At 54.9% G+C, this 25,710-nt stretch overlaps 1 protein-coding gene across 5 annotated transcripts in view; it reads left to right on the top strand.

Moving 5' to 3' along the window:
- AGPAT3 (1-acylglycerol-3-phosphate O-acyltransferase 3) overlaps positions 1–25,710 on the top strand; it is a 133,157-nt gene that overhangs the window by 50,001 nt on the left and 57,446 nt on the right. Inside the window, exon 1 of one of the 5 annotated variants that reach the window (XM_072739382.1) lies at positions 948–1,115. The exons of the other annotated variants lie outside the window; for them this stretch is intronic. The gene's annotated coding sequence lies outside the window, so the exon portion shown is untranslated. Of the gene's footprint in view, positions 1–947; positions 1,116–25,710 lie in introns of those variants that run through there. 5 annotated transcript variants of the gene reach the window in all.

Raw genomic sequence — 25,710 nt, 5'->3', positions numbered from 1 at the left:
CTACACCCTCTCCCCCCTCAAAGTTTTAGAGTTTAGCCAGTTGTGGTTCACTGTTGTATCCACTTCTTGGTTACCCTTAAAGATCTCCTTGATTGCATTGTTTAAAAAGAAGCTACATGGGACTGACCCGCAGGATGCGCAAACCCTGGAAGGTATAGTCACTGCCTTAGTCTCGAATCCAATGCCATGTGCAGTGCTAGGGGTGTCGCTGCACCGGGGTTTGCTGTTCACCCCACCTGTGTGGGACCCCACCTGGGGACCCCATCAAGAGCTCTGAGCTCTGTCTCCGCAATGACCTGAGGCGTGTGCGACAGCAGGATGACTGGCAGGGTTTGTGAGGTGGTCAGGGGAGGTGCAGGAGGGATGTGTGGATCACCAGAGGGTGGATTCTAGCAAGCGCCTCCCTGGGCCCCCGGCTGGCCCACGTGGCAGGCTCAGCGCGCGCAGGAACCCCCCCCACCCTGCTTGCACATGGGTCTGTGGGCCAGGGCTGGGGAAGCAAACAAAGTAGTTGTTCTATTTTGAGAGGCAGAGAAAGTGTATCCACCAAAGTGATCTGGTCTGTCCGATTTTACCCCTGCTTCCCACGTTAGCCGAGTCCACCATGATACGCAGGGTTGGCCCTTGGCCTGTGTTCTCTCTGGTCACACTTGAGCCTTGGACAAGAGTGGTCTGCGAGGACAGCGGCCCTGCTGCCTGCTGACGGTGAGGTCACAGGTCAGCACGGCCACACTTAAAGCAAGGTCCGTGGGCTCCCGTCTTCTGAGACCCCACCATCTGCTAAAGGTCCACACATTTTCATCTCGGGTCAAATCGGAGGTAGGAGGAAAATACCGAAATCCTTAAAAACAAGGAAAAATAAGAAGTTGTGTTGAGAGGAGCCAAATTTACTTTTTTTTTTTTGGAGGGGGAGGGTCTGGTTAACTTGTCCAGTGACATTTTACCCCTGACATGCACACCTCTGTTGACTCTCAGCCTGACTTAACAGGGGAGGCAGGAGAGGGCATGCTTGCAGCGCAGGCCAGGCGCCCCTCACCCTCAGCAGCGGCCCCCTGCCACCGTCCATGTGGCAGCAGCGGCTTCCGCCTCCAGGCCTCGTCAGGACTCTGTTTACCGTACGAGTGTGGCTGATTGATGTTCATAGAGCAAAGGCTGCGAGTGGCTACATTTGTCCGTTTCCTTTTTAATGACTTGTAGAAGCTCAGGTCTGTAGTTACTCAGTCCCAGGGAGACATTGATGGTACAGCGAGGTTGGACTGAATTTTGTAAAGCAGTTGGTCCGAAATTTCCCGGGTTTTCCTTTTGGTTAACCAGAGAACCTCTGAGGCTTTAAATGAGTCGTTTCAAGTCATGAAGTGAAACATCTGTGACTTTATCTGCCCTTTTAAAACTCCTTGGCAACAGTACTTACTCTATCTCAACGGTAATTGCAAATTACTTATTTCAAAATGCTGCGTTTGAGGCCCACACAGTAGTGGTGTGTCCTTGGGCCACCCTTCCTTGGTTATTAGAAGCATTCGCTGTGTTTTGATTATCTCTGTGAGCAAAGCGTGAGAGGTGGTAATCTTGGGAGGGCATCTGTGCGATCGTTGGGTCATGCGGGAGGTGGCCCGGGGGGAGGTCGGCCCCGGCCTCCCTGCAGGGTGAAGGCTCACGGGCTGCGGACACTGGGGTTTGACTGCTGTCCCTTGCGTGCGTCGCCAGAAGGGTCTCAGGTAGGGTACGTCGTAGCAGATGGACTTGTGACAGGCAGCGCTCAGCCGGGGGGCCTAGGACTCAGAAGGGAGGCAAGTGAGCGGTGATAGCGGCTGGGCGGGGAGTCCTGTCCCCAGGCGACTCGGGGAGGCCATGCATTATTAACCTGGCTCTTCTCAGTTCCTTTCTGAAAGTGGGTGGGGAGTGAAATCGGTGATAAAGAACAATACCAAGGAATTCGCCTGTGAGCAGTAGTGACCAGCTGGAGGGAAGTACCTGCAGCCAGATGTGATGCTCAGCGGTGACTGGTGCCTCCGATGGTGGCAACCCTGGGAGGGGGGCGCCAAGCTCTGGAGCCCCAGAGGTGGTGGCTCTTCTCCTCTTCATCATGTCGCTGCTTGAGCCGCTGGCTTTATGAGTGTGTGCCCCCCGCCTCCCCACTGAGGCCTTGTGTTGTGCTGCGACGGCAGCTACCGTGATGGCACCTTATGGTGTTTGATTCTTTAAGAAAAGGCCCTGTGAGGACAGTGGCGTCGCCCCGTAACACGGATGGAGAGACCGAGGGGGAGAGCTTGGTGGGGGTTGTCCAGCTAGCAGGTGATGAATCTAGACGTCAGAGGTCGTCTTGGATCCAAAGCACTTTGCTGCTCAGAAAACTCCATGTGTCACGAACCTACATTTTGAAACTAAGTGGTTGGCTTCACGTAAGTAGTCATTTAAGAACTCCTCACTTCCAGAAGGCTGCACGTGGTGGACGGGGGGCCAGAAATCCCCGTCTGAGGTGGCGGGAACAGGTGCATGCTAGATGTGATGCCGCGCCGGGGCAGTCAGTTACCGCAGATGCGCGTGTGCCCAGGCGCCGCCTGCACGCAACGCGGCGGGAGCATGCTGCGGGGTGTCCTGGCCCGAGCGGGAGCGCGCCGGTGGTCGGTCAGGCTTTCCGGGGACTGGTTTGTACCTTAGGCTGCGTCCGAGTCTAACTGGAGCCACTGAATGAACGTGCCTGTTACGAGGGAGACGCACGCGATCCTCGTGTTCGGAGAGAAGCCCGCCAGTCGGTGTACTTTGCAAAATAAGGCATAACAGCAGCGATTTTTGCCAAAATGAGCCAGAAGTAGATTCTTGAATGAAGAATGGATCAGGTGGGGTGACGCAGGAGGCAGATGCCAAAAAGGGAGGTGCAGGAGGTTTGCTGGGAGAGAGGCTATGGAGGCCGAGGGTAATGGGAGGGGGGTGCTGGGGGGCCCTGAGGCCACCATGCTGCGGTGACTGGTGGAGGAGGCGGGGCTCGTGCCCCCCCCCCCCCCCCCCCCCCCCCCCCCCCCCCCCCCCCGTGTGCAGCTCTGAGGAGGTGTCAGCCGGGGGTCCTCGGCTGGACTGCCCCCTCCAGGAGCCCGGCGTCCCCCAGGCCCGAACAGCAGCATGTGGAGGGCGCATTCCGGCCACCTGGTGGGTTCCCTCTTGGGGGGCTCTGAGTGTCGAAGAGTTACGACCGCCTCTCAGCGTTGAGTGGCTTCCACAGAAGCGGAAGGAAGGACGTGGTAAAAACACTCTTACAGTGTTACTAGTTGCGTGGCACGGCTAGCGTTTTGGTTTTGTTTTCCAAGAAGCCGTGTGGTCGCGGCAGGTGTCCTGGAGCTGCTCCGCACCTGCCCCGGTGGTGCGCTGGCACCCAGAGCAAGGTGCCGGGCGGCGGGAAAGAGCCCGGGCTTCCAGGTGGGTCGTGGGGCCCGGGCACACACCGTAGCACACGGTGCGTATTTTCATTGTATGAGTCGAGGCGCGTGCTGCTGTGGCCTGAGTTCCAGCAGATTCGGTGGAAAAGGCGGCGGCAGCCCGCAGCTGCCCTCTGCTTCCAGGCTTGCTTGGCGCTTCCCCGGAGCTCCGACTGCTTTCACCTTTCACTTCCCTCCCTTGGGTCCTAGGGAGTTGTTGGGTACAAACTTTTTTTGTTTTTTGTTTTTTTTGTAAATAAAACTACATGAAAGTTGTGAACCCAGATTCTGACAGAGGCCAGGCAGGAAGGGGAGCCAGGAGGAATGTAGGTGTGAGACGGGGTGGGGGCGGCTACGTGGACGGAGTGATGGCTAGGGCCCCTTCTCTCCCACGTGCTCGCCGGACCCCCAGCGCCGACCCCCGGCACTACCCCAGCCAGCAGGAGCGCAGCACGGACCCCAGACACTGACCCCCAGCGCTGAGCCCTGAGCCCAGCACTGAGCCCAGCACTGACCTCGGAACTGAGCCCAGCACTGAGCCCAGCACTGAGCACCAGCCAGCATGCCCAGGTGGACGCAGGACTAGAAGACATGGATATTTGTTCTGCTAGGAGAAGGCAGAAATCTGGGTTTTTATGTGCAATTATTTATTTTTAACAAATTGCAGACCAAATAAAAAATAATTGCCTGAATTTAGCCTGTAGGTTGCAATTTTTACAATATCTGGTCTAAAACATTTGTTTAATTTTTGGAATAAAGTAAGTGAGCTAATGAAATGAGGACAAAATGGGCATTTCCTACAAATGCCTGAGAAGCAAAAACAGGGAGAACAGGGATGCCTGGGTGGCTCAGCGGTTGAGCGTCTGCCTGTGGCTCAGGTCGTGATCCTGGGACCCAGGATCAAGTCCCGCATCGGGCTCCTTGGGAGGGGCCCGCTTCTCCCTCTGCCTGTGTCTCTGCCTCTCTCTGTGTGTCTCTCATGAATAAATAAATGAATCTTTTAAGAAAAAAACAGCAGGGAGAACAGAAATCCAAGAATTCACGTGCAGGTGAAAGCCGGGATGTGCGCATCCTGCGGGGGGAGCTGCGGGCGGCGGGGGTTCTCGGGGGAACGGGCGTCCGCGAGTCTCTAAGCGCAGGCGGGAGGCCCTGCTCAGGTCCGCGCGGAGCTGAAGTCTGCGAGAGGTTTCCAGCAGGTGCCCGGCCGCTCGCCGGACAGTGCTCCCAACCTGGCCGTGGCCGCTGGCGAGCTGCAGGCGGAGGCCGGGGAGGGGGGCTCGGGCTGTTTCTCAGACGCCCGCCGCCCACGCAGCGGCTCTAAGGTGTGTCCAGCGCTCCGGGCTCTTCGCTGTTGTCATTAGTTCTTGCAAATGGAACGGACGCACCGTGGCCTGTCGCGCTATGGCCTGGGTTTGCACATCCTGCCCGATGCCCGGAGCGTCTCCCCGTGCCGCTGGGTCCTGCGTGTCCCCGCTGCCCTCCATCCCCGTGGGCCTCTCCGGCTGACCTGCGGTGGTGTGTGATCGCCTCTCCTGTGCCGTCACGTGGCTGCCACGGGCCTCCTCTTCTTCCTTCATCGTCATGAATGAAATGCTTGACTTCCTGTGGGTCTGCCCATCTTCCCTTCTGGGGAGGGGGGTTGGCTCTTGGCAGTCCTTCCCCGGCCTGGGGCACTAGGGCGCTGCCCCGCGTGTCCTTGAGGCTGCGAGTCAGCTCCCCCGTGGAGGCTTCCCATCGCTCTGGAGCTCGCTGTGCACTGAGAGGGACAGAGCCCGGGGCGCCTCGGTCCCCAGGGGCAGTGCCAGGTGTCGCACGGCAGGTCCTCAGTGCTGCCCCGGGGACACCCGGCCACGTGCCCAGGCGCCCTCCGTTGGGTTCCCTGGCCCTCCGCTCGCCCCACAGCCCCTGCTCCCTGCTCACCCTCCCTGCGGGGTCGTGGGAGCCCCTGGCGGTTCCTGCTCTTTGCTTCCCCCTGTCGTGTTACTGTGGGCTTTTAGCGCCTCTTGAAAAACTGTCAGGATTTTGGCTGAAATGGCACTGACTGTAGAGCAGCTGGGGACTCCACCCTCCCCATCCCGTCTTCCCGCTGTGAACACGGCCCGGGTCTCCAGCAGTGCAGGTGGTCGGCGGCGGCCCGTGAGGCTGTCTCATAGTCCGCGGTTAAAGTCCCTCCCACGGGCACAGGTTAGGTTTGTTGCTCTCGTAGGTGGCGTTTTTAAATTTTATTTTTTTATTAAACATCTCTTCTAACTCCTTGTTGGCGTTGAGCACAAATGCATTTGATTTTGGGTGTTGCCGTGATACCCGGTCACCTTAGCAATCTCCGTTTCCTGTTGTTTATTTGTAGATGTTTAGGATTTTCTTCTCTCTCTCTCTTTTTAAAGATTTACTTATTAATTTTAGAGAGAGAGTGTGAGCAGGGGGAGGGGCCGAGGGAGAGAAAGTCTCCAGCAGATGTGTGCTGAGCATGGAGCCCGACGCGGGGCTCGATCCCATGACCTGAGATCCTGACCTGAGCCAAAACCAAGATTCAGATGCCCAACTGACTGAGCCACCAGGTGCCCCCCACTCTGCCTTTCTTTTTCCTTTTAGAGTTTTCTGTGCAGCCATCCCTGTCATGCAGGAAAGGGATGGCTTTGTTTGTTCCTAATGACTTCTCATTTCACGGCCGGGCCGGGGCCTTCAGGATGGCGTTGAATGGAAGTGCGACAGGGTGTCCTGGTTTTGTTCCTGATTTTAGGGAAACACTGCTATTTCCCCTTCCAGTGTTGGTATAACAGCTAAGCAGTTCCAAATCTTGGTTCTTTTTTTTTTTTTTTTTTTTTTTTTTAAGAGAGGAAGAAAATCCTCAAATGGGCTCCCCCTGAGTGCAGAGGCTGACATGGGGCTCCATCCACGACCTGAGATCATGGCCTGAGCCAAATCCAAGAGCTGGACGCTTAACTGAGCCACCCAGGTGTCCCCCGCCCCAAATGTTCTGAGTCCTCCTCCCGTTACTGTCCTTGGGATCAGAGGAGGCAGGACCTCTGGAAAATAGAGATGCAGGGTTGTGCACTGGCCACCAGGGGGGTGTGAACCTGAAGCCCCAGGTAGGTGCTGGGCCGCCCGCCAGGGACAGGGTTGGAGCACAGGAGCACTGCGGTGGGTGTGAAGGGGCGCCCACGGGAGAGACCGAGTGGCAGGACCTGCCCCCAAGGCCGTTCACTCCTGGGTGCCCGTCAGGACCCACGTACAGCGGGTCCAGCAGCTCTGGTCCTAAGGCACAAGCCCTGGGATTGCTTTCAGTGTCTCCAAGGAAAATGAAGAGGGGACCCCGGCATATTCATGCGGTGAAGAGAATGAAGCCGTCCCACGTGCAGGCACACATGTGTGACTCTTACAACGTGCCGAGCAAAGGGAGGGAGGCCCGAGGGGTGCGTCCACTGGCGGAAGCGGCCTGTGCGGCGCGGCTGTGGGAGGGGGCTTCCCGCAGGGCAGGGGGCGTGCAGGGCTCCCAGGGGCACTGCGGCAGCATCTTCCTCGAGCCCCGTGTTGGTTGCACGGGGGTGTGTGGTGTGTAAAAGCTTGAGCTGCACACTTGTGACGTGTGCACTGTTCTGTGCGTGTATCATATGGAAATTGAAAGTTTTGAAAAAGAGTCAAAGAGAAAATTCTAGAGATAGGCGGCAGGCAAAGGAATGCAGCAGATGCATCATGAGTGAACCAAGTAGCCTGAGCAGGGTGCCAAGCGCCTGTCCCCCTGGGACCCTGGCCCCGGAGGGGAGGGACCCGCCTGCAGACAGTCCAGGGGCTCATGCGGTGCGCGGCCCAGAGACCCTTGCCTGTCCAGCAGAGGACAGCAGCCACCTCTAGGCCCGGGGTCTCAGGAGAGAAAACGGGGGCCGCAGACTTGTCTGGACACGCGGTGCTTCCAGGGCCCACCGAGACAGCGCCACGGTGAGGGGACCAGGAGCTGAGCCATGTGCCCGCGGTGCTGGCAGGAGGGTGGCACTCGGCTGTGACTGTGTCGAGGGCCAGCGGCCCGTGCGACTGACGTGAGAGGGAGCAGGGCCCGGGGACACCGAGGTGCTGCTGGCCCCAGCGAGGAGAGACACGGGCTGGACGTCCCACATCCCCGAGTGGGGCACACGCTGCCCTGGAGCCTCGGGGAGGGAGGGGGCTCCCCACAGTCACGCGACCAGGGTGACCAGGGCATCGCTGCACTCCTGGGGCACACGCTCCAGGGACCCTTTGCCGGTGTGAGTTGACCTGGGCGGCGTCAGGCACGGGGATACCCTGGGGCCCGTCTCTGGGGGGCTGGCTGGCTAAGCCCGGAGAGGCCCACGGGCCTGCACACCATGCACCCTGGGAAGGAGGCAGCCTTCCTGCCCCCCGGGGAGGGCTCCCCGGGTTTAGAGCGACGTCCACGGGTCGGGGGAGGGGGTGAGAACGCCTCTGAAGCTCTTGCGTTGGATCCTGCTGACACATAGGGAGGGGCCTCGAGGTAACGGCCCCCTGCATAGAGCTGGGGTGCTGCGTGGGGGGCACCGGCATTGAGGTGCCCCTGCAGATGTCTCCCATTCCAAACAGTGACGTTACAGAAACAGAGAAGGCTTATTTTTCTGTAGATGGGCCCTTTCTGGTTAAGAGCGTTGTCTTGTTTCTAAGACTATCTGCTGAAGATGTTTCATGGGGGCCGTTTCTGCGCGTATTGAGCGGATCTCAGACGTCTCTGTTTCTCCGTTGGCTCCGTGAAGTACGTGCGAACTTTGGCGCCCGGAAGTGCCCCAGTGGCCGCGGTGCATTATCTGTGCTCCGTGACCGTGGCTGGCGTGTAGCGTGTTGGGGATTGTCTGCCCCCGTGTTCCAAAGTGGGTTTGGTTTGTGATCGTCCTCGATCACGTCCCGTCCTCGCCTGGTCTGGTGTCTGGGTTACGCCAGCCTCCTGACGTGAGTCGGATGGCGATGCCGTGTGGGAGAGCTCGGGACCGAGACCCTGTGCCCCTGGCCTCTGTGTGCCCGTGAGTCCATCCTGCCTGTGTCCGTAGCAGCAGCAGGTCCGGCAGGTTCTCCAGCGCCGTCTGCATGCGGTTCGGGGGGTTCTTCTGGGCACTCACCTGCGTGTGCCCGCTGTTGCTGCGTAACAGGTGACACCGACACGCAGCCTCTCCCCGTTCCCGTGGTCCAGGGGTTGCGGGCGCGGCGTTGCCGGGTCCTCAGGCCCGGGGCTCTCCTGGGCCACCAACATGGTGCCACCCGCGGCTGCCGTCTTACTGGGAGGGGTTGTCGTCAGGATTCGGGTCCTTGCCAGTGGTTGTCCTGAGGGCGTCCCCATGTGGCAGCTCACACGGAGGAGCGCGGCAATGCAAGTCCGGGGTCGGGAGGCCTCACCCACACGGGGCCCTCCGTGGCTCTTGTCCCTGCGAGGGGACCATGGGGTCACCCTGGGGCTCTCCAGTGCGTTGTTCGCTTCATAGCATCCTCTGTTTCTGGGTGCAAAGGTCGTAATACAGTCTTAGTTTTCAGATCTGTACTCTGACATCAACTTCCCTTTTTCATTCTGAAAATTGTTTTTGCTTTTCTGGTTCCTTGACTGATTTCGGCAGAGGTTTTCCTTTGTGACTTTGTTACTGTTCACGCAGAGCCGGCGTTCAGATGGCTTCTCTGCCTTCCTCGCCGCCGTCCTGGCCGTGCTCCTTGGGTTTACCCCGGCGTTCTCTTTCTGGGCTACTGAGTTGACTCGTTATTTTTTATACTTCTTTTTTTTTTCTTTTTAAAGATTTTATTTATTTATTCATGAGAGACACAGAGAAAGGCAGAGATCCAGGCAGAGGGAGAAGCAGGCTCCCTGCAGGGAGGCCGATGCGGGACTCGATCCCAGGACCCTGGGGTCACCCCCTGAGCCAAAGGCAGATGCTCAACGGCCGAGCCCCCCAGGAGCCCCTTTCTTGCTTTTTCTAAGCACAGCTTCTTAATTCTCTATTTCTGTCAGCAGAGTCCCAGGCTCCCCGTCGCGGCTCTGCAGGGCTGCGTGCTGTCCAGTGGGAACACTCTTCCGCTGCCGCTCTGGTTCTCCTGGGACCCAGGAGCGAGGCCTTCTGACTTCCTAAACACGTGGCGATTTTAGGGGACGTTTCTCTTACTGACTTCAGCTCACGCGCCTCTTGGGCAGAGGCAGCCTTCGAGACTCAGGTCCTGTGATGTCGCGGTGTCCTGGCCGACGCGCTGGCCTTCCGTGCCCGCCTCACTCTGGCACCGCCAGGGGGTGCCTTCCTGCCCAGCCTGCTTCCCGGAGGCCGAGGTTGTGTCTTCGTAATTCCGGGAGCTCCTGGCCCGTCGGTTTGTTGAGCGCTGCTTGACTCGATCGCGCCGTCCCCCAGCCTCTGAACCCTCGATCGTGCTTCTCCCGTTTCCGTCACTTTGTGCCGCATCCCGGGCGGATTCTTCAGGCCCCCGGCCCTGCCGCCTCCCGGCCTCCCGGTCCGCGGTGTAGGCAGCTCATGAAACTTCTCATTGCGCTGCTTCCTCTGTTCATTTCTAAAAGTTCCCTTTGACGAGGGGCCCGGGTGGCTCAGCTGCTCGAGCATCTGACTCTTGGTTTTGGCTCAGGTCACGAGCTCGGGGTCGTGGGATCAAGCCCCGCGTAGGGCTCCGCGCTCAGTGGGGAGTCGGCTGCAGAGTCCCTCTCCCTCCGCCCCTCGCCCCCCCACCAGCTCGTGTGCACGGGCGCATGCTCTCTGCCGTGCAAATAAATAAATCTCTTAAAAAAACCAAAATCCTCTTCGGTTCCTTCCAAATCTGCTGCTCCTCTTGCTGAGTATTCTGTTCCTTGCATGGATTTCACTGTCCTCTGTGATCTCCAAACGCTTCCTACACAGCCCCTGACAATATCAAAATAATAGTGACGGCAATCACAATCATACCAAAGTCTGCCTTTCTCCAGGGTTGGCTTCCACCCCTAGTCCCGCTCTGTCTTGCTCCCAGAACCCAGCCTCTCGTGTGCTGTGTAAATTTGGATCGTGGGCTTATGTCCAGGTGAGCTCTGTCTGCAGGTGCCCGCAGGTCTCCCCGAAGAGGCTCGCTTCTGCTGGGAGCCCTGGGGCGGGGCTGATACGGGACCGTGTTAGGTTAATTTTTCTTTTATTCGTAAGATTTATTTGTTAAGAGAAAGTAGAGGGAGGAGGGCAGAGGGGGACGGACAACCCCAAGCCGACTCTCTGCGGAGCACGGGGCCCAGTGCACGGCGCGATCCCACGACCCCGAGACTGTGACCTGAGCCGATGCCAAGAGTGGGACGCTCGACCAGCCGAGTCCCCTGGGCGCCCCGGGTTGGTTTCCCGGATTCCAACGGCGGCTCATAAAGACGTCGCTAAGGACAAGGTCTGCTGATGGTGGACGGGGAGGGACCGTCACGTCACAGGCTTAGGTCTGCCCGCACGACCGAGGTCACCTGGGAAGACGAACGCGCCCTGGGGGGTCTGAGCCCAGAAGACCCTCCATCCCTGGCACATCCCAGGGGCAGGTGCTGGGGCGCCTTGGGAGGTCCCCGGGGACCTCGGCTGCCCACTGACTTCCCGCCCTCCATCCCACTGGGGCGTGTCTGCTGTTTTGGAATCCGCCAGGTCACCACGCGAACCGTGGGGTTCCGGGGACGGTTGGTAGCCGAGGCGCTGCTCTTCGCGCACTGCGTGGTGCCCGCGGGAACAGCAGGATCTTTCCACGACGCCACATCTTAGTGTGTCATCCGTCACCGTGTCGCTTTCAGAGCTAGAAGCCACATGCAGAGGGAGGACCGGCGTGTGGAAGGTGGTGGTCCTCGGGGCGCATCGGAGGCGTCTTCACGCGGCGCCCCCCCGCCCCGGCCCTGGCCCCCGGCCCCCACCCGCGCTCGGCCTCTCAGGCGGGAGCGCGGCTCCCAGCGGCTCCTCGCCCATCCGTCCTGCGGCGCCTGCACCCTTCCTCCGCCTCCCCAGGCCCTGTCGGGGCCCCTGTCATCCGTGTCCCTCCCCCCCCAGCCACTGTCTTGTGGAGCCTCCCGCTTCCGACCCCCACCCCCTCCTCCAGGCAGGCCGCCCCCCGGCTCTGTGGTGAGCCCCGCCGTCGCCCACCTCCTCTTCCCCCCACTACACCTGCTCTTTGGCTTGGCCCCGGGCCTCATACACCTTGGTCTGGAACACTCTTTCCCTCTTTGCCTGGGGAATTTGTACGCATCCTCCAGCCGTGCGAGGGAAGCTTCCCGCATCCCGAGTCTGAGTGACCACGTGCACACACGTGCATTTAACACGCCCCTCACACCTTGCCTACGTTTTCGGGGCCCGCTTTCTTTGGCTCACGTTGTACTGCTGACCTTTGCCATTTGCCCTTGTCATTGGGTCCAGACAGCGAGGGTCAGCCCTGACTCCGTGGGGTACACAGCAGGCACGTGCTGCGGGAAGAGGGGTGCATGCGTCAGGCACCGCGCATGTGTCGGAGAAGCCACGTGACGTGTGGCGGTGGCAGGTCGTTCCCGGGATGCTCCGGGCCCAGAGCTCCTGGAAAGTCACTCAGATTCAGGGGAAGGGACAGCAGAGTAGGGGCCAGGGCTGAGCCCCACACGGGCTGGTGGCAGCCGGGCCGCGTGAACTGTTCCTGTTCCTCCCCACAGGTGCACGGGGGCCCCACAGCGGAGCATGTCACCATGTCTCAGCGCGTCTCGGGGACACAGCAGGGGCTGGTGTGTTGGCCGTCCCACCCACCCGCCACAGAACGGGGTGCGTGTGTCATCCCAGGGCAGCGTCCGTGTCGGTGCCAACCTCTGATCTTCCTTGCTGCTGAATCATTTCATGGCTCAGCACATCCGAGGGCAGCGCCTCGTGCGCCTCCAAGCCTCGGGCCTGGGAGCGGCAGGGGCCGCCTGCTGCCCGGTTCCCCGCGTGGCAGCTGCACGGTGCTGGGGGCAGGCCGGCCCGTCCCTCGGTCCTGTGTTGTTCGGACGCTGCCTGTCGGGGCCGCATGGACGCCGAACGTCTGGTGCTGCGCGTGCCCGGGGCTCCTGGGCCCGTTTGCGGTGTGGACGGCGCCCCGCGTGGCCCTGCGGGGATGCTGCTGTCTCGTCACAGTTTTCCCTACGGCCGTGTGCGGGTGTGGACGGGCCCCTGTACGCTGTGGCCTTTTGAAAATGAACCTTGAGATTTGCAGTCACACGGATGGTAGGACAGGTTTACTTAATACGGATTATTTTTCACTTACTCTTCATCCCCGCTCAGACCTGCGGCGGGGAAGGGCGGCAGCAAGCTGTCGGTAGACCGAGGCGCAGGTGCTGGCCGCGAGCGGACACGGGGGCATGGCTCTCCCTCGACACCGGGTGACGCGTGACCGCGGTGCGCTGCCCACGCACAGCTGCGAAGATTGGTTCCGAGGCCGGTGGTCCGACTGCTGAGGGTACCCTCCTGGCAGGGCGGGGGTGCGGGCGGCACGGACGGACACAGAGGAGGCCGTGGGAGGGAGGCTCCGCATACGGCGCGTTTACTGGTCTGCTGAGGGCTCCGGGAGCGCAGCGGTGCCTGAGGTCACAGAAGCGTGTGTCACAGCTCTGGAGCCAGAAGCCGAAACCACGATGTCTGAGGGCTGGTTTCCTCTGGGGGCCGGAGGGGTTGTGTCCAGGCCTCTGCCCTTGGTTTGCCGACGACCGCCTTCCCCGTCTTGCCATGTGCTGCCTTTCCCAGGTATGTGTCTCGGTGTCCTTCTTCTTTCTTTTTTTTTTTTTTAAATAACACCTGTCCTTAGGTTAGGGCCTACCCTGGTGACCTCATCTTAACACGCTGCGACTGCTCCGACCCTGCTTCCAACTGAGGTCTCCTTCTGAGGCCCCGGGGGTGAGGGTGTCCTGTGTGACTCCGGGCGGGGAGGGTGCAGTTCCACCCGTGATGGTGAGCTATCCTTATTTGCCAGCGGCTCTCCTAAAGCCCTGATTACTGATGGGATTGCGGTGGATTAGAAGGCAGCGAGGCGGCCGCGTGCAGTGGGTGCGTTCTTGCCAAGACCTGCTGTGCCAGGCACATGGTGGTGGTGGCGGGCTGTGGGTGGCCCAGCCTCGGAGTTCATGTGGGAGCATGATCTGGAAAAGCAGGCTTCCTTGTCCCTGAGCAGCGGGGTCAGTGCTGGTGGGTGGTGCCGGTGGTGGCCCCGGACCCTCCCGGGTCGGATGGGCTGCACCCGAGCCCGGCGTCCGCGTGGGATCCCGCCTCTGTTCACCTCCTCTCATCCCACCTCCAGCTGAGGTCGCCACAGAGAAGCTGCGTGCGTGACCGCGAATCTCGGCATCACGGGGGACGCGGGCCCTGAGAAGTGGCGGGATGGCAGCCCGGCAATGCCCCGCTCTGCAGGGGTACGGGTGGTGGCCGGTGGCCGACGACAAGACCATTTTTAGGAAAAGAAGAAACTTGAAAAGGGAGCGATGATAATTACTCATCACTTATTCTTTGTCATTTATTATGCATTTATTTCCAGAAAGAGATTGGTTTCCTCTTCTCCTTCCAAATTTTTTTTTTTAATTTTTATTTATTTATGATAGTCAGAGAGAGAGAGGCAGAGACACAGGCAGAGGGAGAAGGAGGCTCCATGTACCGGGAGCCCAACGTGGGATTCGATCTCAGGTCTCCAGGATCGTGCCCTGGGCCAAAGGCAGGCACTAAACCGCTGCACCACCCAGGGATCCCTCCTTCCAAATTTTGTAGAAGAAAAAGAAAATTGGAAGTATTCAATAATTTTTATCTAATTTCTGTTTTTTAACCTGTGATTATATTGTATTTCTAAGAATAAGTTGGCTTTTTTTTTTTAAATTAGGAAATACTTTAGGAAAAGAAAACACGTAAAATATTGCCCCCCCCCCCCCCCCCCGCAGCTCCTGTCCGGTGGAGGAATTAATCATCATAGACACATTTGAAGTAAAAGGACGAGTGAAACTAAAAGCTTCTAAAAACCATGTAAATGGAAAAGAGAAGTGGGAGGAAAACGGTCCTGAGAGTGTGTCCTGTCTGAGCTGGTGCTGCCTGAAGGCCGTGTCTCACGGGGACCACGTCTCATGGGGTCATGTCTCATGGGGGCCTCGCTTGAGGCGTGCCCACTCCGAATTCAGACATGTTCTCACTGTGAAAGGTGAGACTGACTCAACGCCTCCACTGGAAGGCTTAGGACAAAAAAAAAAAAAAAAGCAAAATGTCTTATTAATGTTCTTTTATATGGATTAGAAGTTGAAATAATATTTTGGATTTATTGGGTTCAATAAAATATTACTACATTATTTTTGCCTGTTTCTTGCGTTTTTAAATGTGGCTGCAGAGAATATAAAATTGAAGATGTGGCTTGCATCTGAGACCCACGTCACGTTCCCGCTAGAATGTGCTCGTCATGATTCCGAGCAGCTTCCCCAGGGAGGGGGGGTGGTGGTGTGGGACCCTGGGCATGCCCCTCGTCTCCGGAACCTGCAGCCCAGGAGTGGGTGAGGTTGGCCTAGTGTGTCTCCACCCGCTGGACCCCGTGCCTCCTCAGGGGAAGTGCAGCTGGTACACATTAAATGCTTAGAACAGGATCTGGCAGATACCAACCACCAAGTGTGTTTGATATTATTAATAATAAAACATTTTGCAGTAGCTCGTTTGCAGTATAGAAATGGATTTTTTAGCTTGTCCACGTCCAGAATTCGAAAAGGCTGTGTGTTCCAACGTGGGAGTGCTTGGGCCTGTCTACACGAGAAGACAGTGGACTGGCCCAGAAATACCGCCCTTGCTTGTGTCAGGTGCAGCCAAGAGAGGCAGGTGGGGTGGGAGCCGCATCCCTCCCGGGTGTTGCGTTGGGTCAGCAAGGCAGAGGGCATCTTCCTGGGCATATCTCGTAGGTGGCTGCCCTCCTGGAACGTTCTGTCTGTGTGGAAACCAAACGACACGGTGTTTGTGTCCAAGTGGAGTCAGGCTCTGACCCCAGAGCAGGTGTCTGGTGAAAGGTGCGTTACCAGACCCGCCATCTAAACCCCAACTGTGCCTCCCACCCCTGTGACCACGGACACCCCTTGTTTCTGCAGCGGCCCCTGGGGAGTGAGCGGTAACGACCTGGAGGTCCACGGGGCCAGAGGGCCGTCGGGTTTCTCTGGCCACAGGTGTGCGGTGGTCCGGGCCGCCTTGGGGCTGTGCCCTGGCTGGGCTGTGGAAGCTGCCACCTAGGTCATCCTGCCACCTCTGGCCTTGGGGACGGCAGGCTGGCCACCAGGCTGCATCCCCTGCCCAGCCCTGGATACAGGCGCTCTCGTGTGGGCCTGCGTGCCTGTGCCACGGGAGCAAACACCAAGTGGCCGTGGGGCCAGCCAGGGGCCGACGCTGCCCTTAGGGCTGCGCCCCCACGGAGGCCCTGAAGGTGTGAAGAGCACACGGGGCCTCCTCTGTTTCGCACGTAGCTATTTCAGGGGAGAAGCACCGAGTCGCTCTGGATTGGGAGGCTGTGACCTAGAGGAGGCGAACTCTTTCTCCCTCCCGGCTGGTGACTCGGCCGGGGCGGGGGGGGGGGGGGTGCACACAGAGCAGCACCGGGGCCTCCTGGCCTCACCTGGCTGACAGCCCCAGGACGGGAAGGCCGGCAGACCCCAAGCACCTGTGCTTCCCGTCTAAGCGAGCCTGGGCGGCCACGTGGCCGAGTGGGCAGCCTGGAGCGTGGGCGCCCCGCAGCGCACACTGTGCCCGCGGTCTCTCGGTCCGTGTCTGCCACCCCTTCCCCATCACCTTTGAAATCCAGTTCATCACCCGGCTTGATTTGCTCTTGCGAAGCTTGGCAGTCACCCCGCGACAGGTTTTGTCCGATGGAGGCTTGGGCTCGCAGCAGAGCCGGGGTCGCCCTGGCCTGGTACCCGGGCCTGGCCCCGGGGTGCCAGGGACACCGCGGGGGGCACCGGGCCGGAGCAGAGGCCCTCAGCCGCCAAGCGCCCGCAGACTCACCAGCTTCCCACTCTGTGGGGGTCTCGGCTCTCCAGGGCCGCTGTCTGACGTCGCTGATTTGGAGGGAGACGTGTCCTGTTCCGCAGCCCCGACGCCCTGGTCACCCGCCGCCGTGCGTGTGCGGAGGTGGCGGTCCCCGGGCGCGGAGGCTCGGCGGCACTGGACTCCTGCTGCAGTTGTGTGGGTTTCTGTATTTTCTTAAGCGTTTTGTCAGTTATTCTTCCCAGGACTTTGTCCTTTCAGCTACATTCAAAGTTCATTGCCTCAAAGCTGTTCATAAACCCCTCTTGTCTTAAAATCCTGCAGCATTTGGTTATTTTTCCCAGCGTTATTCGTGTGTGTGTGCGCGCGCCTCTTGTCTCCCTTGTCAAACTGTCAGTTTTATCAGTCCTTTCAAAGAGTCAACTTTCTGGCTTTCTGTAGTTTTTATTTTGTGAATTTCTGCTTTTCAAATTATTTTTTTCTTTAATTTACTTTTTGTTTTTGTAACCTCTAGAGTCATGTTTTATGTCGTTTGTCTTCAACCTCTTAAAATTTTCTGCCGTACGCTTAGGTGTAACCTTCGACACTGAACTGTTTTAGCTACGGCCTTTATGTGTTGTGATGGGAAGTCCTTTTGTCACTATTCCATTCAGTGGATTTTTAAATGTAATTTTTTTTTCACCGTTGATAGCTGTTTTGGATTTCTAAACCTGGCGATTTCACCAAATATCTTTCTGTAGCCTTTAAAAATTATTAATTTTTTAGCTTCAGTGAATTGTGGTCCAGGAATATGCTCTGCTCTGGCTGATGCTTGTCTTTGTTGAGACTTGCTTTATGACCCAGCATGTGGTCCAATTTGGGAAATGTTCTAAATGTCCTTGAAAAGATGGTGTTCTGCACTCGGTGGGGACAGTGTTTTGTGTCAGCTCGTAAAGTTTTGGATCATGTTATTCAAACCTTCTCTATCAGGTTGGCAAGCTACAGTCCATGGGCCAAATCTGGCTTGCCACCTGTTTCTATAAATACGAGTTTATGGGATTCCCAGCTACGCTCATTTGTTTCCATGTCGTTCGTGGCTGTTTTGCATGAGGACAGAGTTGAGTAAGTGTGGTAGAGAGCACTTGGCCTGTACAGTATTTACTGTCTGGCCCTTTCCAGAACATGTGTGCCGACTCCCACATCCTTACTAGTTCCTTAGATGTCCCTGCTCTATCAGTTACGCAAAGAGGTCCATCAGAATCTCCAGTCACCACTGCGGATTTGTCTTACTCTTGCACGGACATCCACCTGCTTTGTGTATTTGGGGGCTGTGTTATTAGTGATAATGGTTTCTAAATGGTTGTATCCTCCTTGCGGATGGAGCGTCTGGCGCTCTGACGTGCTCTTCCCTCCTGTGATGCTCTGGGCTCCACCTCCTCTTTGAAATTCGCATGCGGAACCAGCCACTGTGGGCTAGCCTGAGCCTGCACGTCTCCTTCTCTCATGTCTAACCTGTCCGCCTCTTTATATCTTCAGAAGTAGTACATGATTAAAGTTTCTTTCTTTATTTTTTAAAAAATATTTTATTTATTCATGATGAGGCAGGAGGGCAGAGACACAGGCAGAGGGAGAGGCAGGCTCCATGCAGGGAGCCAGAAGTGGGACTCAGTCCCGGGACTCCAGGATCACGCCCTGGGCCGAAGGCAGGTGCTAAACCACTGAGCCACCCAGGGATCCCCTAAAGTTTCTTTTCTTTTCTTTTTTTTAAACTTTTATTTATTTATGATAGTCACAGAGAGAGAGAGAGGCAGAGACATAGGCAGAGGGAGAAGCAGGCTCCATGCACCGGGAGCCCGATGTGGGATTCGATCCCGGGTCTCCAGGATCACAGCCTGGGCCAAAGGCAGGCGCCAAACCGCTGCGCCACCCAGGGATCCCCCCTAAAGTTTCTTTAAATTGAAATTTGACAATTTTTTTTTTAAGTCTGACAATTTTTTTTTTTTAAACTAGAGCCTTTATCCAGTTTCCTTTAAATGTAATTACTGATGAACTGAGTTTAAATCTGTCACTTTGTGGGCAGCCCGGGTGGCGCAGCGGTTTAGCACCCCCTTTGGCCGAGGGCCTGATCCTGGAGACCCGGGATCGAGTCCCACGTCGGGCTCCCTGCGTGGAGACTGCTGCTCCCTCTGCCTGTGTCTCTGCCTCTGTGTGCGTGTGTGTCTCTCATGAAGAAATAAAATCTTTTTTTTTTTTTAAATCTGTCACTTTGTATTTTGCTAACTGCTTTATCTGTGCCATGTTTCCCCTTCCTTCTCCTTTCTTGCTTTTCTTTTCTTTTTTTTTTTTGGTGAGCACGAATCCTTTCATTTTTATGCCCTCTAGCAGTTTGGACGTTATAGACTCTTCCTTTGATGGTTTTCCCAGAAATTACAACATTCATAATTGTCAGTGATCTAAAATTAACAAGCTCTTTACTCTTGGGGATGGTGCAGGGACCCAGCACGCCCCTAATGCCACTTTCCAACACATGTGTTGTCGTGTGTTTACTTTTCCTTTTTTTTAAGATTTTATTTATTTATTCATGAGAGACACAGAGAGAGAGAGAGAGGCAGAGACACAGGCAGAGGGAGAAGCAGGCTCCATGCGGGGAGCCCGACATGGGACTCGATCTCGGGTCTCCAGGATCAGGCCCTGGGCCGAAGGCGGTACTAAACCGCTGAGCCACCCGGGCTGCCCTGTGTTTACTTTTCTTTAACCTCACCAGGCATTGTGCTGCATTACTTTTGGTTTCAGACTTGTAGACGTGTTTGCCACTCTTGTTGCTTTCTGTTCTGTTTTGGATCTCCGATTTTCCATGTGAGAGTACTTCTGCTTGAAGCATGCGTGTGTTAGAGATTCCCTTAGTTAGATTCTGCTGGTTGCAAACCCTTCCCATTTCTGTTTGTCTGAAAGGGTATTTGGCTTTCCCTGCTCCTCCAGAGACGTCCTGCTGGTTGTGGGCTTCTCAGCTGGCAGGTGGGCTCTTCTAGCACCTGAGGACATATGCACGGGCCTTTGACATCCTTTGTATGCTAAGATACAATTGCCAGGCTCTCTCTTCCGTCAAGGTAATCGGTCTTTTCTGTGGCTGCTTTTAAGATCAAAATTAAAAATCTCTGTGCTTCAAAGGACACCATCAGGAAAGTGAAAAGACAACCCAAGCAATAGGAGAAAATATTTTCAAGTCACATACCCGACAAGGGACTTGGATCCATCTCACGAGTTCGGGACTGGGCTCTTGGCCTTGTTGAACGCTGGAAGGGGTGAGGAGGAGGGGGGCCCTGCCCACATGCCTTCCCGTGCCCCTGCCCTGTGCGGAGCAGCACCCCACCCGTCCGCCTCATGTGCTGGAGCATTAGCCGTTGGTCTGGAGACTTCTCAGCCACCACCTGGCCTCTTGAGCTTCTGCTTCAGCCTCAGCTCAGTTTCAGGAAAGAAGGTGACTTCAGGTGGTGGGCCGCTCAGGACAGGAAGCCAGCGATGACTTTGACCTCACTGAATAAACTGGGGAGAGACGATTAAGTGAGAAGAAGGGCCCTGAGTGTCTCAAGGTGTTACCGGCACGTGGTGTATCTTCAGGCACCGGCTTGTCATTTTGCTCATTAGCTGCAGGCCTGCCCATTCTAGGGCCACGTGGGCAGCCACCCAGCCCCAGTGTTCCCTCTAAAATAGCAAGTGGGCCTTTAATGAGATTCTTCCATTGAGAGTAAGTGATATGAGACTGGAAAGAAAAAGGTAAATGCTTTTGTTCTTTTCAAGAACTGGCTTTACTTTAGCTGCACGGTAACCAGACCCATTCTGGCGAGAGGGGTCCTGCTTTAGATTCACAGCTCGGTGCTTCTCAGATGAGACCCTTCGTTTAAGTCCATTAGAGATGTGCACTTGGGATTAGTGGAAAATTGAGTTAAAAATACCAGGTTCCACCCTCGACCTGTAGCCCCAGTGGGGAGATGCGGACCGGATTTCACAAGCCGCCTGACACAGCAGGAAGGCAAAGTATGTGGGGCCATAGGTTTCAGAGCCTGCACAGCAGGGCACGGGACAGTCATCCCTGTGTGGGGATCCCCTGGCATCCCCAACTATTGTCCATGGTGTCCACCTGAGCACCGGGAGAGGGAGCCCAGGACCAGGTGGAGACAATTGGGCACCAAGAGGCCCCGCCAAGGCTAGAATTTGTGGGGAAAACAGCAGGGATGAGGGCATTGTGTAGAGAAAGGGCTCTAGAGAGCTCAGGAGGGGGTCCTCCCAGTGGTTGGTTGATGCCGATCTGTGCACATGTGTGCAGATCCCACCACGGCGAGGGGATAAAGCATTGGAGAGGGGTAAGTGCAACGGTTCTTGTGGATTCCTCGGGGCTGGGGATGAAGTTTGTGTTCTTACCAGACAGACAGACGGGAAGACCTCATGGTTCAAAGGGCGTGGGGTAGAGTCCTCAGAAAGTCCATTGCCTTAGCCTCGCCCTGGACTGGACGCAGCCTGCTCAGGACTCACCTTCCAAAGCTTACGGCAAACCTTGAAGGCACCAAACTGATTTTAAGCAATTTATGTCCCCAAGTAAAGCCCCAGCAGCCGGCCCGCAGCGAAACAACATCAAGTTCACAATGTCTGGGGCCAATCAGAAATCACGTGCCCTACAAATAAGTGGGAAATCATCATCAGAAACAGATCTGGGTGGAGCCACATCCATCCAGACAGTGGAATTAGCAGGTGAGGTGTTAAAATGTCAATATGAATATGCTCCATGTGTTCGGTGACAGAGGAAACGTGAATAAGGAGAAGGTGGAAGGTATGGAGGAGACCCAGGAGGCTCCTGGATGGGGCTCCGACTGGGTCAGACTGTAGAGACAAGATTCGGATTTGTGAAGACAAAGGCCTAGATTCTTAATACAGCGAAACCCGGAAAACAGCGGGATGGGGGAGGAACAGAGTATGGGTGGGGGACCATATCGGGGAATTACATATGGAATTGAATTCAGAGAAGAGATGTGTGTGTGTGTGGTGCGAAGTATTTGAAGAAAATAGTAGCTAGAATTTTCCCGAATCCGATGAAAGCTCATTCCTGAGAAGCTCAACAAACCCCAAGCAGAAGAAACGGGAAGAAAACCACACCAGCCATAATCAACTGTCTGGAGATTTTAAAAGCAGAAAAATCTCAGAAGCAGCCAGGGGCAAAAACCTACTATGCACAGAGGAAGAGAGATGAGATCAGAGGGCACTTTCCGTGATCCTGGTGCTGGAGGAGCATCTTCCAAATGCTGAGAGGAGGAAGTCTTCAAGCTACACTTCTCCGACAACAGAATATCCATCCAAAGGGAAGGCAGAGTAAACACTTTCCAGAGCTCATAAGCTGAAAGAATGTATCCCCGGCGGGCTGGGTCTGGGAGCTGGGAAGGAGCCCCTTCAGGAAGGAGCCAGAAATTTAGATCTGAAGGAATGGGGAGCAGCCGAAGTGCAGGCAAAGAGAAAAGACATTTGTCCCCTCGCCTTAGAAGAGCCCTGTAACAGGTGAGTTCCTATTAAAGCGGAGATGATAATGGCATCTTGTAAAGTTGGGCATGCAAGTGCAAGTAAAAGGTCTGCAACAACGTAGCACAGAAGCCCAAGAGGAACAAAATGGAAACTGTTGTAAAGTTCTTAAAATGCACAATGGAGTGTTAAGATATTACTGGAAGGTAGACAGTGAAGCGTGTTGTAAACCCTAGGGGCAGCCATGAGAAAGCAACAGGGAGGTCTAGCTCGCAAGCCACGGCGAGCTATAAAATAGTCACTAAAAAAATAGACTATATAAAACAGAGTCACTAAAAAAAGAAGAAAAAGAAAATAAAAAGAAAAAAAATCAGGAGTCCAGAAGAAGAGAGAAAAAAGAAAAGATGAAGTAACGTAATTCAGATAGGACAAATAGAAAGATGATGCCTTGAAACCAGGCCGTATCGACAATGCCATCAAAGGTAGATGGCCCGGAAATCCCAAATAAGAGACATTTTGTCAGAGGTTGTCAGATCCGATCAAAAAGCTTAGATAAAAATGCTATCTGCATTTAAAGGAAGAGGTTGGAAAAAATGTGCTGCGCAAATATAAATCGAAAGGTGGCCGAGTCCAGTAAGTTAGATTTCGGGACCAGAAGTGTTTCCAGGAATAAGAATGGCGCGTTGCAGTGGTGACAGGGGTCCGCGCGTCAAGAAACATAACATGTTGACTGTGTACGCACCGAATAACAGCCTCAAAATACAAGCAGCGCAGAATGATAGACTTGAAAGGACACCTACAGCTCCGGGTACGGCCGGAGCCTTCACCACTCCTGTCTCAGTAACGGACGGGACGAGGAGACCTCGCATCGGTGAAGATGGAGGAGGTTGCACCTGCACCGCGCCGCCGACCCGCTCTAGCCGCCCAGTGTGTGTATGTAGACGAGCGCCTGAGCCGCGGCCGCAGCAGGACCCGCGCTCTGCTCGGGTGCACGCAGAACCATCACCAAGACGGACCACGTGCCGGACCATCACGCAAGTCTCAGCAAATGGAAGAGGACTCGACCATGCGAAGTATGTTCTCTGACCAACAGAGAATTAACTAGAAATCAGGAATTGAAAGATACCTGGGAATATCCTCAAATACGTAGAAACAAAATAAGCGCATTTCTTAATAGCCCCTGGCTCAAAGAGGAAAGTCACGAGGGACACTAGACACCATTTCGAACTTAGTGAAAGTCGACACGTAATGTGTCAGAATCGGTGGAATCCAGGTAAAACGGTGCTTAGAGACTCACTGCATTAAATGATTCTATCAGAACATAAAACAGTTCTCAAATCAACGACGTAAGCTTGAACCTTAAGAAAAAGCAAACAGAGGAAAGAAGTCACAAAGAGTAGAAGTCGATGAAATAGAAAACAAACAACAGAAAAAAAAACAACCCAAAAAGTTGATTCTTTGAAACTCCTAGATAGACCGATCAGAAAAGAGAGAAAGAGGAGAAAACCACCAAAATCAGGAACGAGAGATAAGAAATCACTACATCTCCCATAGGTGTCACAATGGTGGCTAGAGAATATTCCGAAAAACTTTGTGCCGGGAAATTTTAGGACATGGATGAAACGGGCAAATTCGTGGAAAGATCAAGTCAAAATAGGTCACCCAAGTAACCCTGTATCTATTGAAAATTTGAATTTATGTATAAAAGCCTTTCAACATCTTGGTCTGGATGACTTCACTGATGATGCTGTCAGACATTTAAGGAGGAAATAATACACATTCTTTTTAAAAATTTTTATAAATTTATTTTTTATTGGTGTTCAATTTGCCAACATATAGAATAATTCCCAGTGCTCATCCCGTCAAGTGCCCACCTCAGTGCCCGTCGTCACCCAGTCACCCCCACCCCCCGCCCACCTCCCCTTTCACCACCCGTAGTTCGTTTCTCAGAGTTAGGAGTCTTTCATGTTCTGTCTCCCTTTCTGATATTTCCCACTCATTTTTCTCCTTTCCCCTTTATTCCCTTTCACTATTTTTTATATTCAATAATATGCATTCTGTGCGAGGTCGTCTAGTAGTTGAAAGAGGATGAGTACTTCTCAGCCCACTTCATGAGGCCCTGATACAAAACCAGGCAAGGACTGTGGCCCAGTGTCCCTCACAAGCAAAATTGTTCATGAATTAGAAAATGTCAACAGGTCAAATCTAAAACAAGTAAAAAGGACACATCATAATAACCAAGGGGGGAGGTTTACTGCAGGAATGCAGGGTTGGTTTAACATTTGAAATCAATCACTGCAATTCACTATATTAACAGGCAAAAAAGACAAATTAACTATTCTCATGGTGCACAGAAAAAAAATTTGACAACATTTAATACCATTTATGCTAACAATCCCCCAAGTGGGGATCCCTGGGTGGCTCAGCGGTTTGGCGCCACCTTTGGCCTGGGGTGTGATCCTGGAGTCTGGGATCGAGTCCCACGTCGGGCTCCCTGCATGGAGCCTGCTTCTCCCTCTCCCTCTTCCTGTGTCTCTGTCTCTGTCTCTCTCTCATGAATAAATAAATAAAATCTTAAAAAAAATCCACAAGCTCTCAGCAGTCTGGAAGGGGGCATCCAAGACTGGTAAAGGGTGCATGTGAAAACCTACAGCCAGCGCCATCCGTCATGGTGGGAGACCGAGGGTTTTCCCTGTCATGCTGGGAGCCAGGCAAGGGTGTCTCTCTCCCCACTTCTGCTCAACATTATGCTAGAAGAGTGCTGCAAGGAAAATCAAGGCTGCATGAGTGGAACAGAAGAAAAATTGTCTTTTTCACAGGTGGCATGATGGTTTATGCAGAAAATCTTAAGAAGCCTACAAAAAGGCTACTAGAATAGGTGAGTTAAGGGCAGCCCGCGTGGCTCAGTGGTTTAGCGCTGCCTTCAGCTCAGGGCCTGATCCTGGGGACCCGGGATCGAGCCCCACGTCAGGTTCCCTGCATGGAGCCTGCTTCTTCCTCTGCCTGTGGCTCTGCCTCTCTCTCTCTCCCCCACCCCCCCCCCCCGTGTCTCTCATGAATAAATAAGATCTTAAAAAAAAATAGAATAGGCGAGTTAAGTTACAGGATACAAGGTCAATCTCACAAAATCCATGTTATTTCTTTACTAGCACTGAACAATTAAAATCTGTAATAAAACACTTACAAGAGCCTCAAAACATGTGAGATTCTTAATTTCTTAGCACATAAGCAAACAGTGTGCTAAGAAATTAAGGACTAGGGATCCCTGGGTGGCGCAGCGGTTTGGCGCCTGCCTTTGGCCCAGGGCACGATCCTGGAGACCCGGGATCGAATCCCACATCAGGCTCCCGGTGCATGGAGCCTGCTTCTCCCTCTGCCTGTGCCTCTGCCTCTCTCTCTCTCTGTGACTATCATAAATAAAAAATAAAAAAAAAAAATTAAAAAAAAATATAAAAAAAAAGAAATTAAGGACTAAATGGGCCGAGCTATACTCTGTCATTGGCCACAAGACCCAATGTTATTGAAATGTTGTCTCGACCAAAATTGATCTGTAGATTCAGTGCAACGACAACCAAAATCCTGGCAAGGGCTTTTGTAGAAACTACAAGCTTCTTCTAGAATTTACATGGAAATCCAATGACCTCGGAGTGCCACGATGATTTTGAAGAGACTAACAAGAGACTACCTGGTTTGGGGGCTTCCTCCGTTGCTGTAGCGATGTGGACCTTGCGGAGCTGGCAAAAAGGCACACACGGAGGTCGGCGGGACAGAACGGGTTCCAGGGCAAACCCACACGTTTATAGTCAATGGATTCCCAATAAAAGTGCCACCGGGATCCATTGGGGGACGGAGCCAGGACTGTCGGCCACCGAAGTGCAAAAGCAATGAACCCC

The sequence above is a fragment of the Vulpes vulpes genome, chromosome 15 (genome assembly GCF_048418805.1).
Source record: "Vulpes vulpes isolate BD-2025 chromosome 15, VulVul3, whole genome shotgun sequence".
NCBI lineage: Eukaryota > Metazoa > Chordata > Mammalia > Carnivora > Canidae > Vulpes > Vulpes vulpes.
Note: the sequence above shows the minus strand (reverse complement) of the source record. Positions and strands in the feature narration are given on the sequence as shown.